Raw genomic sequence first — 19,765 nt, 5'->3', positions numbered from 1 at the left:
GCAACAATATGTAAAGATTTGCTTTCACTCTTAAAGTGTATTTTATAATACTGAAATGCTCAAAATTCAAAGTCCAGAATTCCACTGAATTCTTTGCAATGTGCAAAGATAGAACAAAAAGAGAGGCCTTTCAACAAAGAGCAAAAGGACAAATAAAAAAGTGTTAGATCCAGGTGTATAATAAAATTATGTTGTTCATTAGGAAAAGCATTAGTTTTAACAGAATGGGAGACTAACATTTATCAGGTTGCTTGTAAGCAATGAACTGTGGGTTCCACTTTGACAGACAGTAATGTGGGAATGTTATGGATCAGATTTGTTATGATCCTGGGGTCTGTCCTAAGATGGTGAGATGTAGGAGATGTAGGAGAAAGGAACAGTCTTTTTCCTAGGATATTTGAGAGCTGGATTCAAAGCCAGGTAGGTATCCAGAAAAAGAATGCACTAAAGAAAAGTCAGCTTGAATACTCAAAGTTTCTGAGATTTTCAGTGTGATTTTAAAAGCCTGTCTTCAAAACCAGAGGATGGTTCACTGATTTTATTCTGAGACTGTTTCTGTCTGCCCATGAGTCACCCATTGCCTTACAGGTAAACCCACCCAATACATAAAAAATGCTCTATAGGAATTAAACTATGACAGCGCCAATATTTACTCTTAAAAAGATAATCCTATGACGTTGTTCTAAGATGCTTGTTGCTTTATGGACTTTTTTTTACCCTCCATAGTTCATAGACAGCTTCACTGTCTAACAATGTTTCCCTGAAGAAATAAAGCCCTGGCCATACAATACTCACATACAAGCTTCTGTGAATGTGGAGACAAAAGGTGTGATATTTTGAAGGCTGACTTTCAGGCCACATCTGACTCTCCTGGTTATTGGAGCAGAATTCAATTTCCTTGTATCTGTTTCTTGAGATGCACTGGGAGGTGGGGTCTACCATAATCCTTTGAAGAGATGCGTCTTCCAATATTATTAGATAAATGGCACTTAGATATCAAAATGTGGGAAATATAATAAAAATCTAAATTATGTAGACTCTATTGCTTTCTATTCTATAGGTAAAAGTCCACCCCAGGCTAAGGCAGTTTGTTGATGGACCAGCTGCTGTCAATCCTATCTCTAGCATCTCTTCAAATGGAAAATCATGCACCCCGTAGTAAAAAAGCACCTCAATGGTCCTCTCTCCTCTCTCCTTATAAGCAGGATCTCATTAAATAACCATGAATGACCATTCAAAAACTTGTGCATGAAGTTGAAGATCTAACTCATGCTAGTTGAAGCATCACTGTATTTTTCTTGTGTTGTATTTGTTTTCTGGCTTAGAAATTGTAGTGCTTATTAGTTCCTTAGCATTTTTTAATCAAAGACACCAAAGCTGAGTAAGTAATGGGGAAAAAAGTATGTTTGTGGCCTAAAGCCCTAATTGATTGGTTTTGGACCGTCAGAAGTGTAGGCCTCTCTTTACCTTTTTGATTTTTGCTGAAAACACTTGCTCTGAAGAGACTTTTGTTTATATGAATATTGAGGAACTACTATTATTCAGAAGAATATTCCTGTACATATAAACCTAATGACATTTGTTTGGGAATATGCTATTCATGCCAAAATGATCTGCCTCCCGTTTTACAAAGGTTTTCTTCAGTTGAGTAATTGGCAAACAGAAACAATGCCATGTACCTCATGTGATTTAGTCACAGGGCACTAATAATGAATAAAAAATAGTCAAAGAAATACAGTAACCAAAGTAAATAGTTTGCACTAGACCCTTGGGCAGCTATGTTCACATGAAGTATTTATGGTGAAATAATGAATACACTCAGAAAATAGACTGTTCACAGATCATTTAACAGAAGAAAAAAACCTGAGTCCTTTAAGTAATTTTTTGCCATATATATTTTATCATGGAAAAAGAAATAAAGGGGTTCCATAGGGAATAAAATAACCTTTATGTAGACAATCTGGGGGCAAAAACCGAAGGAATGGTTTAAATCATGTAGCCCTTATGTCTTGTTTTTTCAGCAGCTCTGATGTAGTCAGGTCATAAGAATACACAAATTTTGAAGTCTTTGGCACATAGCGAATTCTTTTTCCTGGGTGTTTATAATAAGTCTAGAAGTGTAGGTTAGTCCTGAAACAACTTGGTACGATTTCAATACAAATATGTAGTTATAGTACATTTCCAAATGCAGACATAATCAATTTCAACAGATCTGCTTTTTATTCGTGTTCAGTGTGACATGAAGAATAAGCTACAGAGAGATAATCAGTAAAAAGACAAGTTTTTTACAATTTTATTCTACCCTGGGATGTAGATGTGAGTGAATTTAAACAAAAGAGCAACTGTATTTATAAGAGCTGATGGTTGTAATAAGCAGAGCGAGATTAATGTCTCTTTCACTATTGAAAGCAGTTTTTAGTTAAATAGATAACTAAATCACAATTCAAGATGCTTAAAGACTGACACTTAGATAAGAAATTACAGAAAGCAAAGCCTTTCATAGGAATGATGCATATTTTATGTGTTTGTAACCTGATTTTTTCCAAGATTCAGAAAGACTTTTTGCATTAAAATAATTTTTGTCTTCTTTTTTTTTTTTTTTTGTGTGTGTGTGTATTTGGAGCATATTCCTGCTCAATTTGAAATGGAAATAGAATTTATTCTGTTCTTAATATAAAAATTTTGTTACAAAATTTTATTTCAAGATTTCATTCATGCAAGATTTCATTTGTTTCCTAGCATGAATTTTCAGCCAAGTTAGCAGGTGTTAAAATACCTTCTTCCCACATGAGGGCATCAGAGTTGTTCCAACACAATATATGGAAGACACCTTGTTAGGCTATTTAGATTCCTATTTTCAGAGCATTGTATGCGTGGAAGTACACATAGCAATCCTTTACAGTCATCTTCAGTTTTACAGTGCAGAAGTAGTATTTAGGTATTTCTATATGATTCCTGATTTATTGCAAAATGGTGTGAACAACAAGATCTCCTTGGGTCAAATTCTGTTGACAGAACTGGTGGGAGTAGATTGTTAGAGTAAAGTAATTAGACTGTAAGCTACTGTTTACGTTACGCAAGATGCAATAGTAACAGGCTGAAACCAGAATAGGGTTCTCATCAGATAATTATGTAGATAACTGCCTGCAACTTGCAGTTTAAGTCTCACAACTAAAGGTAGGGGGTGGTGGTGGAGGGGTCCAAAACTGGGCAATGTGCCTTTTTGTTGTTTTGCTCCTGTCAGCCGTCTCACTGAAGGTGTGGGAAGTTAACTATAGTTTGGGAGGTGGGGGACAGGGAGTGGGAGGAGAGAGGGAAATGGCTCTGTTTTGAGTTTTTTGCTTTTTAGAGTAAATATTTATAGCTACTAAGAACAATGACTGTTTCTGTGCACACGGTGCATTGCCCGCTGTGGGAATGCTAGAAAATAATTGCAAAGGGCCAGGTGCAGTGCATCTTTGTGAGAGCGTGATAATCTTTCTTTTATTGCTCATCTCAACTCTGTTTCACAATCCCAGTTTTCATGGTTCTCTTAGCTTTTAAAATTCTCATATGTCTGTTCCATTTAATCTTGCTGACTCCCAGTCCAGCTCAGCAAGTCTTTTAATTGATCAAGATGCTGCCCCGTGCTATATCTTATTCTCTTTTTTTTTTTTTTTCAGTTTAGTGTTGTTATCAGTGGTGGTTATACATGTGCTCTAAACAGAATTCATTATTATCCAGGAGTGATCCAGCTGATGTTTATCATCAGGACCATGCTTTAATTCTATTATTATGTTTTAGAAAAATTGAGGCATGTACGTTATTTTTAAAATCATATAGTTTACTACCCTTTAACAGGTAGATACGATCCAGAAGATCCATTCCATGTAAGCGTAGGTGTCTTCCCATAGCAAGTTAGTGTATTATTTAATCTTTTTCATATAGTTGTTTTTTTTTTTTCATCTTAAAATTCTTTAATAAAATGGTGACCAAAAAAGAATGAAGATTACTAGCCCAGGCTACACTTCCCAGACATAATATTAAGAGTCCCTTTCATGATATTTGGGAACAGCAAATAACTGGAACAGAACGTTTGCCCAGATGAAGTTTGGCTCTGGATATGTGGACCGTGTGGGCTTGGACCTGTTCAGATCTCAAAGCTGAGCTAATTTCTAATGTAAGTTGACAGAAGATTTATAAAGTTGTATCTGAAGTAAGGTACCTTATCATTAATTAATATTATTTTCCTATAGAAGCAAATAATTGAACCTCTGCTTAAAACCCAGGAGTGTTAGTTCTCTGCTACAGTAAATCAAAGAAACTGAAATAAATGATATTGTTCATTTCCTCTACTGGCTTTAGGCTACTAGTTTATAGGAAATCATAGTTGTGCTGAAAAAACTTATACTCACTGGAAGGTAGCATTTTCATCTTAAAGATCTATATGTATAACAAATTCTTCTGAGGTGCACAGTACTTACAAAGAAAAAAAGGCAAAACAGATTTTAATCAGTATTGATGCGTGCCTTTCTTCTACTCAAGGTTTCCTTAATTTTCTTTCCCGACTCCTTCATAACTTAAACATTTCCAACCTATTGTATAGGTAAGCTTTATTGGTAGGTATCCTTGAGCCTGTGTGTGGGTGTGGGGAGTATTTGTTTGGGTAGACAAATATAAATCAAAACTAACTGAAGAGAAATGGTAGAGAGATTCCCTCTGCTATAAGTGAGCAGAGTTTGTTTTATTTTATTTTTTACTGAGTCTACAATCAGAATCAACAAATAATATGTGACAAACTCAGGAAAATTAAGGGAGAACATAAAATAGCTCCTTAGATTACACAACTGGCAGCTCCCACTAACACACGTACAAATGACCTCAGGTTCCCACTGAGGTAGACACCTATTGATTTTTTTGTTTTCCACTTTCACAAGTCATAGATTTCCCTGTCTATCTCTAAGGAAAGAATATAGTCAAACTAATTATATACTTAATTTGAACAGGCAAAAGGGCAACAGGTAGTGAAAAATGTTTGCAATGTGTTAGATGAATAGAAACTTGCTTCCATATATTTCATTTTTATCCAGCTTATCAAAAATATTCTGACAAAGAGTAAATGAACCTTCTACCCATCTTAGTCAAGTTTAAATTATAGAGCTAGGAGAGTGAATATACAAACTTTGCTCTTTTGCTTGTTGAAGACAGAATGGGATATCAGTATTTCCAATTTTCTTCATTTAATCTTCAGAAGGAAGCCAGGGATTTGGATCTAATGAAAAGCTTAGAACAGAGAATGAGGAGAGTCTTATTTTCAGGTTGTTAGAATTCACAGGCCTGATAAAATTACCTCCTCTCAGAGTTTCCAAGCACTAGAAAAAATTCATTCTGCAAATGACATTGGCTGCAATACTGGTGTGCTGTCCACTTAATGTGGAAAAAAGTAATTTTGGGAAAATAGGAGGCGGATGGAAAGCCATACCTTTAATATGCATCATTTTACACCGTGCCTAAAATAATAATATAAAAAGGATATAATGAACCCAAATGGGAGAAAGGCAAAGGATGAGAGGTGAAGAAACAGCAAATGAAGGACAAGTGTTAAGCTGAAGTGGCCTACATTTACACTGGAGATCATAACCTTACTGTGCGAACTGGCACTTTGGAAAAAAAACGCCTCCTGTAATTTCGCATACCCTAAAAAAGGATACTTAACATGTCCTAAAATTCAAATGACACTTGCTACGCTACAATTTCACAATTTGATTATATTCTTATTTTTATAACCTAGAGCTGGGTTTGAAAACTGGGAAAATGGAGAAAATGAGCAATGCAACTTCTAGAAAGAAGCCAAGATTGGCTATACAAAAAAGCATGCTTAACCCTTACAAGTAATTACAAACATGACATGCATGCTTATATTTTAATGTTTTGTAATGAAAAAAGATTAAGAATTCTTTTATTCTTGTTTTTTAGAACTTTTCCTATTTTTTGTGTGTTTTTGAACTTTTCTGTATTCCAGTGTAGCTCTTTTGGTGAGTCTTCAAGAGTGGTAGAAGGACAGAAAAATATTGCAGTACGTGTTAACGCAGGACCAGACAGATAAATTACTACTTCTGTTTCTGAATTATATTTGCAGTCTTTACTTCAAGATGTCTAAAATATTTGAGGCTTCAAAAGTGGTGTGTGTGATGTAAAAGGGGTAAACTGAAATACAGTGAATCCTGTCACTCAGAAAAACTGGTTTTGATTTGATTGAGCCTCTGAAAATACTGTGTGCAGTGGGGGTTTGTTCATTGGGTACCATTTAAAAATGAGTTTACTGGTCATGTAAGCTTACACCAGCTGTATGAACTTCCATTCTAATAAAATATATTCAGGATAGTTTTGCAATTTGTGAAAAGACTGACCAAACGTGTTCTGGGCACCTCAGCAATATAAACAAACAAACAAACAAAAACATCCCTTCTTCTCCCCTGCTACTAGAGAGAACATCCTGATGTCAGCTTGCTGATATTTTCTGGAATTAGCTTTGTATCCTAGAGATATTCTTCTGTGCATTTTGCAGTAACCAACCTACCTGACTGTAGGATGGAGATTTCTTCTCTGTCCGAGGACAAAGTATTCCAGTTGTGATTATCTGTAGAGCTGCCTACAATGGCAATTTAAAATTACATACAGTGTTTATATATTTTATTTTGCTTTCCAGGAAGACAGCTTCAAATCTTAGAGAGTTGATATTCACTTTAGACTGTTTTTTATTTAAACTGCCAACCCTCAAATAATTAGTGTTAGGTATTTTCACAGTACCTATAATAGATGTTTTAAATGCTCAGGTACAGAATGCTGAGGTCAAAGGTGTAGCTATGACTATTTCATATTCCAGTTCTGCTCCTTTGTGAATTCACTGAAACTTGCTTTAAACTTTTCTTCACTTTCTGTATTCTGTTGCAAATGTTGTAAAATACTTCTCAGTTCTTAAAGAAATTAATAGTAGCCAGATACAGAACGGATAAATGTCCCTAGGCATAGTGTATTTTGCATAAACCCTAAAGACTCAGATGATGTTATATTTTTTTCCTTCATCTTTTCCTCAGCATGGGCAATCAATGGGAAACAGATTTTGCAGCCCATAGAAAGTTGCACTGAGATCACCAGGCTTATTTCCTTGAGATAGCATTATGTTCATTTAATCATCTCAAAACTCATTTCAGAAAGAAGTGCCTATAACATGAAAGGCTAGTGCCTGATCAGCTGCTCAGCCAATTTTCTTCTTTCCTGAGAACATGCTCATCATGTAAACAGTTTCACTTAATGGCACAGACATCATGTGTCATTACTTGGAACCTCTCAAACAGAGGAAGTATGACTTGATACATTACACTAAGAAATATGATTACCTCTTCAAGTTATTCTTAGTCAAAAACTCTGAAATGGATTCTGATTATTTTAGAATAATTAGATTTATCTGCTTAGCATAATTTACCTTGGTTGCTTACCAGCTAAAAGAAACTATGCTACAGCCTAGTTCTCTACACAGTGGTCAAGTTCTCATTGACACCGCTACTACTGGAGTATCAAGTTATCCTGTGTTTTCTGCCTGATCATCCTGTGTTAGGCCTGGGTGGGTAAAAAAGGAAGACATCTGGTCCCTGCAAATCTAAATATACCTTTCTCTTTTCCTAAAGCACAAGGTCCAACACTTTGCTTGCCAGTATCTACTTTGCCAAGGCTGGCCCAAAGCCACACTTTGTCTACCAGCTTGCTTCCATACATATATCTTTCCAAAGGAGTGGTTCTTTCCAGACAGACTCAAAACTGCATGTTAAGCAGGACTTGAATCACCTTGCAGGAAAGCAGAGACATACACAAGGGACAGGGAAGCTTTACTCTTGATGTTTTTCTCAGCTAACCTGAGAAATTCTTGAGTATGGGGTGGCCATGGGCCAAATAGCTCCTTGATGGTCTTTACACAAGATGTATTGTACGAATCTGTGATGCTTTGAAAGGTTACTCTGTCTTCACTCCCCAGCTCAGAGAAGATCCCCATCAGGATCCCACGGACAGGCTTTGTGAGTGCAGATCCCTCCTCCTTGTGCATGCATTTCTGCTCTGGAAAGCACCTTTTATAGTCGAGCTAAGTTCAGTTAAGTTAATTAATTAATATTTCAACTGTTTTCCTTCCAAATTTGGATATTCCCTTTCCTATCTAAAGCTCAGCATAAAGGAAGATTGATTCTTTTGAAGTGGTGGGCAACACCTTTGTGTGTGTTCTTGATCCACCCGAATTACAGTTGTTTTCAGTAATCTTCCCTTTAGAAGTATGTGATCCAGAACTGCTGTATCAACTTTTTGTGTAAATGATTAGCTGAAAATATTCCCGCAATGTTTTACTTTTTAATTAATTGCACAGGGCTTCTTGTATTCCTCTTCCTTCCTGGCTGTTGCTCTCCCCCCCTCTCCTTCTTTCCTTTTCTCTCTCTTTCTGCTTAAATAAATGAACCCATGATGGTGGAGTGTAAATTACAACAAACTCCATAATACAAACAAACAATGAACAACACACTTTTTCAATATTTTTTCTGCCATTTCGTAAAGGAAATGGAGTGTGTATATCCAGTGATTAAATGATTAGCATTCATGGGAAATCCTAATTTGGGATCCCATACTACTGCTGCCTTCTTCCCTACCTCAGAGCTACAGAATCTCAGAAGCCCAGCTTATGCTGAAATACCCCCACATCTGCTCATTTTATTTGGAGCTTGCACCCTTTTGCCATTGCCATTCTTAGAAAGTGACTAAACCTAACACTGTCTGGGTAACTGCCTTCTTTTACCTCAAATGATAATAATGTTTTCTCTATTTTACTACAGTCTCTTGAGATTGTGACTGATTTGCATATTCTCTAACACTTAATTAATGATGTCACTTTCCCAGTGCCTTGAAAACAGTTTTCATTTTTTCCTTGGCAGACCTCCAACAATTACCTCCCACATTTTCTGCTGCAGTCCTTTTTATTACTTTAATGACAAATAATTGGACAGATTCTGAGTAATGAGGGTGAGAGCCAAAGGACTGTTGCATAGGAGACGGCTGCTTGTTACAAGACACTTTTAGTGGTCTCTAAATCAGATAGACAAGTAGAGTAATGATCATCTTGCAGTAATGAGACACAATTAAGAATCACTGCAGCAAATGACAGAGCAGTTCATTGAACAATAACCTCCCTCTTCCTTTTTTCCAAAGAAGATCGAAGCTTAATTACAACATCGCCATTTGCAACGCTATAGTTAAAGTTGTGTCAGCATTTCCATTATAAACCTGCTACTTTCAAGGGTTTATAACTCACATGAAAAAAAATCTGCTTTAAGCTGGAAATTTCCTTGCAAAGCTTTTCATTTTGTTATTTAATTTTTATGATTTATTTATTTATTTTATAAAGTGGTCCAGATCCACATCTGTTCTAAATAGGCATAGCTTCATCAGTGTGACTGAAGCTACAATTATTTGCATTTGGTGAGGATCCTGCTCAGATGCTGTATAAGCTCACATGTACCAATGCACTTAAGCTGAGGAGCAGAGAATTCTCCTTTTGAGAAAAAGACTCCTCTATGCTGCTGTCGTTGTGGAGGGGAAAGGAAGGTATTCAGTGCCTCGTGGAGGTGGGCTATGCAGCCAGGTTCTTCAGAGAGCTCAGCTCCAGTTTAAATATCTAAGTAAGTGGCCAGCTTTTCTACATAACAACCATTACAAGTGTTTCTGAGTGCCCATGTAACTTTAACTGCTCTGTGAGACTCACCCTTGAGGTGATTCTGGTGTCATAATCTGTCATTCAATGCATATGTCACTGTGTTATTGTCATCACTGAATAGACCAGGCAGAAAGGAGAAGGTTGATTGGAAAGCAGGCACTGTTTTACACATAAATATCCTCTATAATGAACATATATTAAAAGAGAGAGTGAGAAAGAAGTAAATTGCAGCATAATGAGCTTTTGGGAAAATATGCTGTGCTTGACTGTTTTTCTGAGTATGAGTGGCTATTTAGGTTGCAAGGGTGACAGAAGCAGCGCAATCTAGTGAATTCCAAATAATGGCTAATTCTTCATAAATGCCTTGAACCCTTCCACCTTATCTCCACAATGAGTTAGAAATAGATGCTTCTGCCTTGTTAGCGAATTCACTGGTTGTTGGCCTTTGGTATAATCTTAAATTCTTGTAAACAAGAGTCATTTACATTTTATTATTGCATGTTTCAAAATTGATTATAGTTCTCTACAAAACCTAACAGGGTGATGGGTTTTACTCTTTTTTGTGTAATCAGAACAGGTGCTGTGGACACATTATTGACCAATAAACCAATCTTATAAAAACTCCATAATTACGGGTCATCATTTAATGTGACATGCAGTAACTGCTTTCACGATACAGGCAAAATACTTTTGTTATATTACTGGCCAGATCCGTAGCCTGATAAAGCTACTTTGATATTCTGAAGCATAACTATCAAAGTTAGTAAGATACCTCTATTTAGATGTTCTGTGGCATAGGGGAATTGTCCATTAACCAACAAGACTGGACTAACTTGCCCCGTTTTTGACCCTTTCCTCTGAAAATGGGGGAGTTCACTAGCAGAAAGGCTTTGGGTTTTCTGGCCACTGTTGAGTGTCACTGCTCATTAGCTTTGGGAATAATCGCAGCCAGCTGCAACCAGAAATGCCCTGGTGCTATCTGAAGTCTGTTGTACCTGTGTCAGACTGGAGGGTCCTAAAGAGGACCTTCAATAGAAGGTGATGGTTATAGAAAAAGGGCAGACATTCCTGATGCATTGCAGGGTTCTGTCAGTGAAAATAAACTGAAAATCCAGATCAGTTGCTTGGTATACCCATATAACTCATGTATTAATTTTAGCCCTTAGAATTAAAGTGAATAAATTTTAAAATTGCTACTTCATACCTTCAAATCATTAAAATGTCACACACCACCACTTTTTGGGGCTTTTCAGATTCCCAGACATCAGCTGGGAGTATCATACTACTGTGACAATCAGGGCTTGGAAATTCTTTAAGTTTGAAGGAGATAACTTCTTGTCACAAGTACTCAGTGAGCCAGCTAGGAAAGATGTCCTCCTAGACTTGCTGTTTGTGAATAGATAAGGGCTTATGGGGAATGTGACGGTAGGTGGCTGTCTTGGCCACAGTGATCACAGAATGGTTGAGCTTAAAATTTTTGGTGTAATGAGGAAAAAGTTCAGTAGAGTTGCTACCTGGGATTTTAAGAGAGCAAACTTTAAGGTACTCAGGGAGCTAGTTAGCAGAGTACCCTGGGAATCTGCTTTTGAGGGCTTAGAAGTTCACAAGTGCTAGTCTGTCTTTAAGAACCACCTTTTAGAAGCACAGGAGCAGGCAATTCCACTGTGTTGTAAGTCAAGAAGCAAGTGGGGCAGAAGACCAGCTTGGCTGAACAGGGAAGTCCTTGTGGAGCTCAGGAGGAAAAAGAAATTGTATAAACTCTGGAGGTGAGGTCAGGCTTTACAGAAAGATTACAGAGCTGTGGTTCATATATGCAGGGAGAAAACATGAAAGGCCAAAGCTCGGTTAGAATTTGAAACTGGTCAGTGTTGTTACAGACAACAAAATTTTTTGAAGTATGTTGATAGCAAGAAGAGGTCTAAGGAAAATATTGGACCAATACCTGATGAAGATGGTCACCTGGCATCTGGGATGAAGAAAAAGTGAAGATATGCAATGTTTGGGGTTTTTTTGCCTCAGTCTTTAATACTAATAATAGAACATGGACTGCCCACTCCTGTGAGCTGGAGGACCACAACTACAGGAGCAGTGAATTTCACTGGTGATACAAAAGTGGGAGGTGCTGTTGACTCTCTTGAAGGGCAAGAGGCCTTGCAGAGGGATCTAGATAGATTGGAGTACTGGGCAATCATCAGTGGTGTGAATTTAACAAGAATAAATAAAAGATTGGATTCTGCACGTGGGATGCAGTAATGCCAGGCACAAGTATGAACTGGGAGACAAATGCTGGAGAGCAGCCCTGCAGGAAGGGATCTGGGGGTGCTGGTTGACAGCAGGCTCAGTATGAGTCAGCAGCGTGCCCTGGCAGCCAAGAAAGCAAACCACAACCTGGGGTGCATCAAACACAGCATAACCAGCTGGTCAAAAGAGGTGATTATCCTGCTGTATTTAGCCTTGGTGCAGCCTCACCTTGAATACTGTGTGCAGTTCAGGGGCCCACAATTTAAAAAGGATGTGAAGGTCCTTGAAGGTGTCCAGAGGAGGGCAACAAAGCTGGTGACAGGGCTGGAAGGCATGTCCTGTGAGGAACGGCTGAGGACTCTGGGCTTGTCTGGTTTGGAGAAAAGGAGGCTGAGGGATGACCTCATTGCTCCCCACAGTTTCCTGAGGAGGGGAAGTGGAGAGGGAGGTGCTGATCTCTCCTGCCTGGGATCCAGTAATATGACACGTGGGTATGGTTCAAAGCTGCACCAGGGAAGTTTAGACTGGACATTAGGAAGCACTTCTTTTCTGAGGGGGTGGTTAACCACTGGAATAGACTTCCTAGAGAGATGATCAATACCCCAAGCATGCCAGTGCCTTAAAAAGAGGCATTTGGACAACGCCTTTCCTAATGTGCTTTTCCTTTTGGTCAGCCCTGAAGTGGTCAGGCTGACAAACTAAATGATCATTGTAGGTCCCTTTTAGCTGAAAGAATTCTAATCTATTCTATTCTATTATCAATATTACATTCACATGATGTTTTGTTCCTTTATTAAGAAGGGTAATCTTCAGCCAAAGATTTTTAGAGCTGTGGTAGTTTTTGTAAGATTACTATTCCCCTTGCAGCTTGTTTACATATCTTATGTTTATGATGTAGATTGTAGTGTTCTGTGGGGTGCTGGTCTGTGACCAGGTTTGTAACACATTTGAAAACCTTGAACTTAACTTTTAATGTTGACCTTTTTTGTAAAATATGTAACAGGACCTTATCCATATATCTAGAATTAAGTTAGACATTAAAAGAAATGCAAAGGCATTAAAGTTCAGATATATAGTCAGTATGTGTTTGCAGCTTTAATTCTTCCTTCAATAACTTATATATTCTTCCTTTTTGAAACACAGGAAAGTTCTCAGGTGTTTCCAGCAACCAGATAATATGAACCTGAATATGTGAAAACTGCAATGAAGGCTGTTGTATATTTGGAGATGATGTAGAACTTTTATTTACAAGGTGAAGGGGAATATCACAACAAATATATTCCAGTTATTTACTTCTTTATCTTTTTTTTTCTTTTTTAGATTTAAAATGCCACTTCTAACAACAGTTTCCTTCTTTCTTTCTGGGAATAACTTCATTTCCTTTGAAACTCTTAATAAGAATTTCTGATCAGCTACAACACAGCGCCTTTTTTCACTTACACAGCTAAAAGTCAGCTTTTAAGACAAAGGAAGATCTAAGTGAATATTCCAGGGCTAGCAGCATTTAAATTTATGAACTTGTATCCTCCATGAGAACAGCATTATTGGGAAACTAATGGCAATTTTATTAGTTTTCACAAATGAATCTGGAGTATGATGCTTCTCTCAATGAGTGGTTATGGGCAATTCCATGTTAATGGCTAAGAGAGGGATGAAGAAAATATATCTCTATTATAGTATTTCACACTTGTAAAGAGAGACAGTTTTTGACCACTCTTTTTAATGAATCATGGAATTGTTTTAGTTCACTCACTTCGTACAATTTCACAGTTAGTATGGGAAAAATATGAGTTTGCCTCATTTTGTAATGTATGCTTTTTTCACATTGATTTGACTGTTCAAACTTTAAACTGTAGAAGCAGTCTACAGCTTCCTCACAAGGGGAGGAGCAGGGGCAGGCGCTGAGCTGTTCTCGCTGGTGATAGAACAAAAGGGAATGTCAGGAAGATGTGCCAGGGGAGGTTTAGGTTGGGTATTAGGAAAATGTTCTTCACCCAGAGGGCGGTGGAGCACTGGAACAGGCTCCCCAGGGAGGTGGTCATGGCACCAAGTCTGACGCAATTCAAGAAGCACTTGGACAACGCCCTCAGAGATATGGTGTGAATTTGGTGTTGTCCTGTGCAGGGACAGGAGTTGGACTCAGTGATCCTTGTGGGTCCCTTCCAGCTCAGGGCATTCTATGATTCTGTGATTCTATATTCAGAGTACTGTAAAAAGATCTGGTAGCTCTTTGTTCTTCCCTTACTTAAGCCTCTAAGGTAGGAAATGCATGCCCAGTAAAACCTGAGAGTAAGGCCTTTCAAAGTGTCCATGAGTCCAAAAACTGAAGGTCTTTCAGTATTTACATTTTAAATCTGTGTCTGGCAAATATTACTCCTTGATGATTACAGTTGTTGATCCAGTTGAACATAAGAACACTCAATAACTATTACGATTTTTATATGCTGCTCCATTCACAGAATCACAGAATAGTTGAAACTGGAAGAGAAACCTCTGGCATTGATCTTATACAAACAAGAGATGAGTGCTGGAAGGGGCTGCCTGTTCTCAGCACCTACAGCTGCTGCTCACCCCCACGACAAAGCTCAAAGAGGAAGCCAAAGGTCCTGCTGGAGCCTGCACACCTTGTGTGTGAGCCCACAGGAGCGCTGGGCAAAATGCACAGGGACAGAGACTGTGGCTGCTGGAAAGCAGCGAGGTCAGGGGCAGTCACAGCTGCCTCCCTGCAACATCACAGGGGCGTCAGGTGCTGTCCCCCAACGGCCACCTTTTGAGAGGCTCATGCCCTTTCAAAAGGAAAAAGCCTGCTCCGAAGGGTGCTCGCTGCTTTCTCATGGCCTTGCGAGTGGCTTTGAACGTCAGGCTTGTTGGGTCCTGTGATGAGAGGCTGGTGCCCCGAGCACAAAAAGCCAGCAATGAGCAGCCCAGCAATGCAGGGGGGGAGCCATGGTGAGCTCCTCAGTGCCAGCGGAGCGCCTCAACTCAGCTCCTCTGAGATGCCCTCTCAGAAGAGAAGGATTTACCCTTCTCTCTGGAGGGAAAGCCCGCAGGACGACAGAATGGTTGAGGTTGGAAGGGAACTCTGGAGGCCACCATGTCCAAGGTCCCCAATCAAGAATGTTCACATAGTGCAGGTTTCCAAGACCCTGTCCAGATGGCTTTTGAAGGTCTCCAAGGATGGAGAGTCCACCAGCTCTCTGGGCAACCTCTTGCTGTGCTCACTTACCCTCACAGTAAAAGAGTATCTCTCCATGTTGAGGAATAACCCACCTTGCTTCTGTTCATGCCCTTTGCCTCTTGTCCTGTCACTGGGTGCCACTGGAAAGAGCCTGGTTCAGTCTTCTTTACAGCCTCGGTTAAGCTATTTGGAAACCTTGATAAGATCCCTCTCTGAGTCTTCTCTTCTACAGGCTAGACAGTCCCTGTTTTCCCAGTCCTTCCTCCTATGGCAGATGCTCCGATTGCTTCATCATCTGCATGGCCTTTTGTTGGACTATGTCTAGAAGCTCCATGTCTCTCTTGTAGTGGAAAGACCTGAACTGAGCACAGTACTCCAGCAGCGACCTCAACGGTGCTGAGGAGAGGGGAAGGATTGCCTCCCTCAACCTGCTGGCAAGACTTATGCAGCCCAGCATATGGCTGGCATTCTTGGCCACATGGGCACAGTGCTGGCTCTTCTTCCACTTGCTGTCTGCCACCCCTCCATGTCCTTTTCTGCAGAGTTGTTTTCTGACTGGTCATCTGCTAGCACACTCTTCTGCAGGAGGTTGTTCCTCCCTAGGGGCAGGACTTTGAACTTTCCTTTGTTAAACTTGATGACCTTTCTGTTAGTCCATTTCTCCAACCTGACGAGGTCCTTCTGGATGGCAGCCTCTGGCATATCAGCCACTCCTCCCAGTTTGTGTCATTGGTGAACTTGCTGAGGGTACACTCTGTCCCATTATCCAGATCATTAATGAAGATGTTAAATGGGATTGGAACCAGTACTGCCCTCTGGGTACTCTGCTAGTTACTGTCCTCCATCAAGACTTCATGCCACTGATCACCACCTTGGACCTGCCTGTTTAGCCAGTTTTCAATCCACCTCACTGTCTGCTCATCCAGCTGATACTTCATCAGCTTCTCAGTGAGGATTTTATGGGAGACAGTGTCACAAGTCTTATTGAAGTTTACAGAGGCAATAAGTGCTTCCCTCCCTTTTTGTACCAAGCCGATCATTTAACCATAGAAGGTTATGCAGAATTACAGAATGGCTGAGGTTGTAAGGGACCTCTGGATGTCACCTGGCCCAAACCCCTGCTTAAGCAGGACTACCTAAACCAGGTTTCCCAGGATGGTGTCCAGATAGCTTTTGAATATCTCCAGCAATGGAGACTCCACAACCTCCCTGGGCAACCTATGCCAGTGCTCAGCCACCACCACAGTAAAAAAGTTTCCTGATGTTTGGGAGGAACCCCCATGTTATGTGTCTGTGCCCATTGTCTTTGGTCCTGTCACTGACAAGCACTGCATAGAGCCTCTGTGTGCCTCCTTTTTGTGTTTGAGTATGGCCTGGAGTTCCTTGTTCATCCATGCAGCCCTCCTGACATTTTTGCCTGACTTCATATTCATTGGGATGGACTGGTCTTGAAGTGAGTTTTGAATATTAGCCAGCTTTCTTGGCTGTAGGCTCACTTTTCACCCTCCTTCCTGTCCTCAGGATCCTGAACTCCATCATCTCATGGTCCCTGCAGACAAGGCTACCTTTGACCTTCAAATTGCCAAAGAGCTCCTCTTTCTTGGTGAATATAAGGTCCAGCAGAACACCTCTCCTTGTCAGCTCCTCTATCACTTGGAGGATGAAGTTATTATGAATGCAATCCAGGAACTTCCTGGATTTATATTGCTCTGCTGTGTTGTTTCCTCAGCAATGGGGCAGTAGTTAAAGTCCCCCAAGAGGACTAGGGCCTGTGGATGTGAGGCTGCTCCTATTTGTCTGCAGACAGCCTCGTTCTTCCTCGTCAGGAGACCCAGAGCTGACACCCACTATTATGTCACCTTTACCTGTCCTCTCTTTAATGTTAACACACAAGCTCTCGGTTCCTCACTGGTCCCCAGACAGAGGTCCATGCAGTCTATCTGCTCTCTCACATAAAGAGCAACTCCTCCTCCTTGTCCTCCCATCCTGTCCTTCCTAAAGAACCTCTACCTTGCAAGACTGCAGCCATGGGAGCCATCCCACCACATCTCCATGATCCCAATAAGAACGTACCCCTGTAACTGCACACAGTTTTTAATTTGTTGTGTTTATTCCCCATACTACATGTTGGTTGCTCCCTCACAGGACTGCTGGTTATTTTCTCCCTCTCCCTCCATTCTTAATTCAAAGTCATCTATATGAGGTCAGCCATCTTATTGGTGACAAGAGCTTTGCCCAGCTCAGTGAGGTGAATCCCATCTCTCCCAAGCAGACACTGATCTGCAAACAGGATCCCATGGTCATAGAACCCAAAATCCTGTTGCCAGCACCAGTTCTGCAGCCAGTTATTGATTTGTCCTACTAGTGCCCTTCTCCTCAGGACAGTCAGGCATGCTTGTGCTCATAACATGGCTAAATAAAGACTTTGGACTTCAAAGTATTAGTTGACAAAATAAAATTACATTTTGTTGTTATATGAGATTCATGAATTTTGTGTACTATGGAAGATACCTTTTTTGGAAGTGCCTTTAAGAACTGGGGCTGGAAGAGGTAATCTTTAGGTATGCTTTCCACATTGCTGTAGAGGGTTCTGGTACTTGTTGCCTCTTTTGTGCCCTCTCAAGAGTTCTGCATATATTTAAAAATAGCACTGTGCATGCCAAGTGCAAATCTTACAATCAAACTTTTTAAACATATGTCAGCTTTTTGGGAAGGAGGGGAAATGGCATATAATGTTTTCCTTTTTTACCCAATGGTAGCTTTGAAGACAATAGGGAATATTTCTTCTTTCTTCTACAATCTGTGTAAGAAAAATGATTGCCCACTCTGCACTTTCATGGCTTCTTTAACAGCTAAAATCATAGAATCACAGAATGGTAGGGATTGGAAGGGATCTCTGGAGATCATCTTGTCTAACCCCTCTGCTTGAGAGCTACACCTAAAACAGGGGCACAGGAATGCGTCCAGGAAGGTTTTTAATGTCTCCAGGGAAGGAGACTCCACAGCCTCTTTGGGCAGCCAGTTCCACTGCTCTGGCACCTGCACAGTAAAGAAGTTTTATCTCATGTTTAGGTGAAACTTCCTGTGTTCCAACTTGTGCCCATTGCCTCTTGGCCTGTCATTGGGCACCACTGAAAAGAGCCTGGCCCCTTCCTCTTGACACCCACCCTTTAGATATTTATAAGCATTGATGAAATCCCCCCTCAGTCTTCTCTTCTCCAGGCTGAAGAAAGCCAAGACTCAGCCTTTCCTCATAAGGAAGATGCTTCACCCCCCGATCATGTTGGTAGCACTCCACTGGACTTGCTCGAGCAGTTTCCTGTCCTTCTTAAACTGTAGGGCCCAAAACTGGACACAGTACTCCAGGCAGTACTCCAGGGTGTACTGTAGGGCAGAGTAGAGGGGGAGGATAACCTCCCTCGACCTGCTGGCCACACTCCTTTTAATGCACCCCAGAATACCACTGGCCGTCTTGGCCACAAGGGCACAGTGCTGGCTCATGGTCAGTTTGTTGTCCACCAGCACTCCCAGGTCCTTCTCAGCAGAGCCACTTTCCAGCAGATTGACCCCCAAGCTCTACCGGTGCATGGGGTTGTTCCTCCCCAGGTGCAGGACCTTGCACTTGCTGTGGTTGAATTTCACGAGGTTCCCCTCGGCCCAGCCCTCCAGCCTGTCCAGGTCTCGCTGGATGGCAGCACAGCCTTCTGGTGTATCAGCCACTCCTCCCAGCTTCGTATCATCAGCGAACTTGCTGAGGTTAGACTCTATCCCATCATCCAGGTCATTGTTGGGTATATTGAACAGGACTGGACCCAGCACAGACCCCTGTGGAACACCACTAGTGACAGGCCTCCAACCGGACTCTGCCCCATTGGTCACAACCCTCTGAGCTCTGTTTCTGAGCCAGTTCTCTGTCCACCTTACTGTCCACTCATCCAGGCCACACTTCCTTAGCTTGTCTATGAGGATGTTATGGGAGACAGTGTTGAATGCTTTACTGAAGTGAAGATAGACAACATCCACTGCTCTCACTTTGTCAACCCAGACAGTCACGCCATCATAGAAGGCTATCAGGTTGGTCAAGCACAATCTTCACTTGGTGAATCCAGGCTGACTGTTTCTGATAAACTTCTTGTCCTCTACATGCCTGGAGATGATCTCCAGGATGAACTGCTCCATCACCTTTCTGGGTATGGAGGTGAGGCTGAGTGGCCTAGAGTTTCCCAGGTCCTCCTTCTTGCCCTTTTTGAAGAATGGAGTGACATTTGTTTTCCTCAGGCACCTCTCCTGTCCTCCACGACCTTTCAAAGATGTTGGAGAGTGGCTCAGCAAGAACCCATCAGGGCCCATGGATTTGTGAGGACACAGTTTGCCTAGGTGATCTCTGACCCAGTCATTCTCAACTGATGGTAAGTTTTCCTTTCTCCAGATTTTTTCTCTCACCTCTGGGGGCTGGGACGCCTGAGGGCCAGCCTTAGCAGTAAAGACTGAAGCAAAGAAGGCATTCAGTAACCCTGACTTCTCTGCATCCTGCGTCACCAGGGCCCCTTCCTTGTTCAGCAGTGGTCCCACTGTATCCCCAGTCTTCCTTTTATTGGTGATGTATTTAAAGAAAC

Source organism: Phalacrocorax carbo, chromosome Z, assembly GCF_963921805.1.
Source record: "Phalacrocorax carbo chromosome Z, bPhaCar2.1, whole genome shotgun sequence".
NCBI lineage: Eukaryota > Metazoa > Chordata > Aves > Suliformes > Phalacrocoracidae > Phalacrocorax > Phalacrocorax carbo.
Note: the sequence above shows the minus strand (reverse complement) of the source record.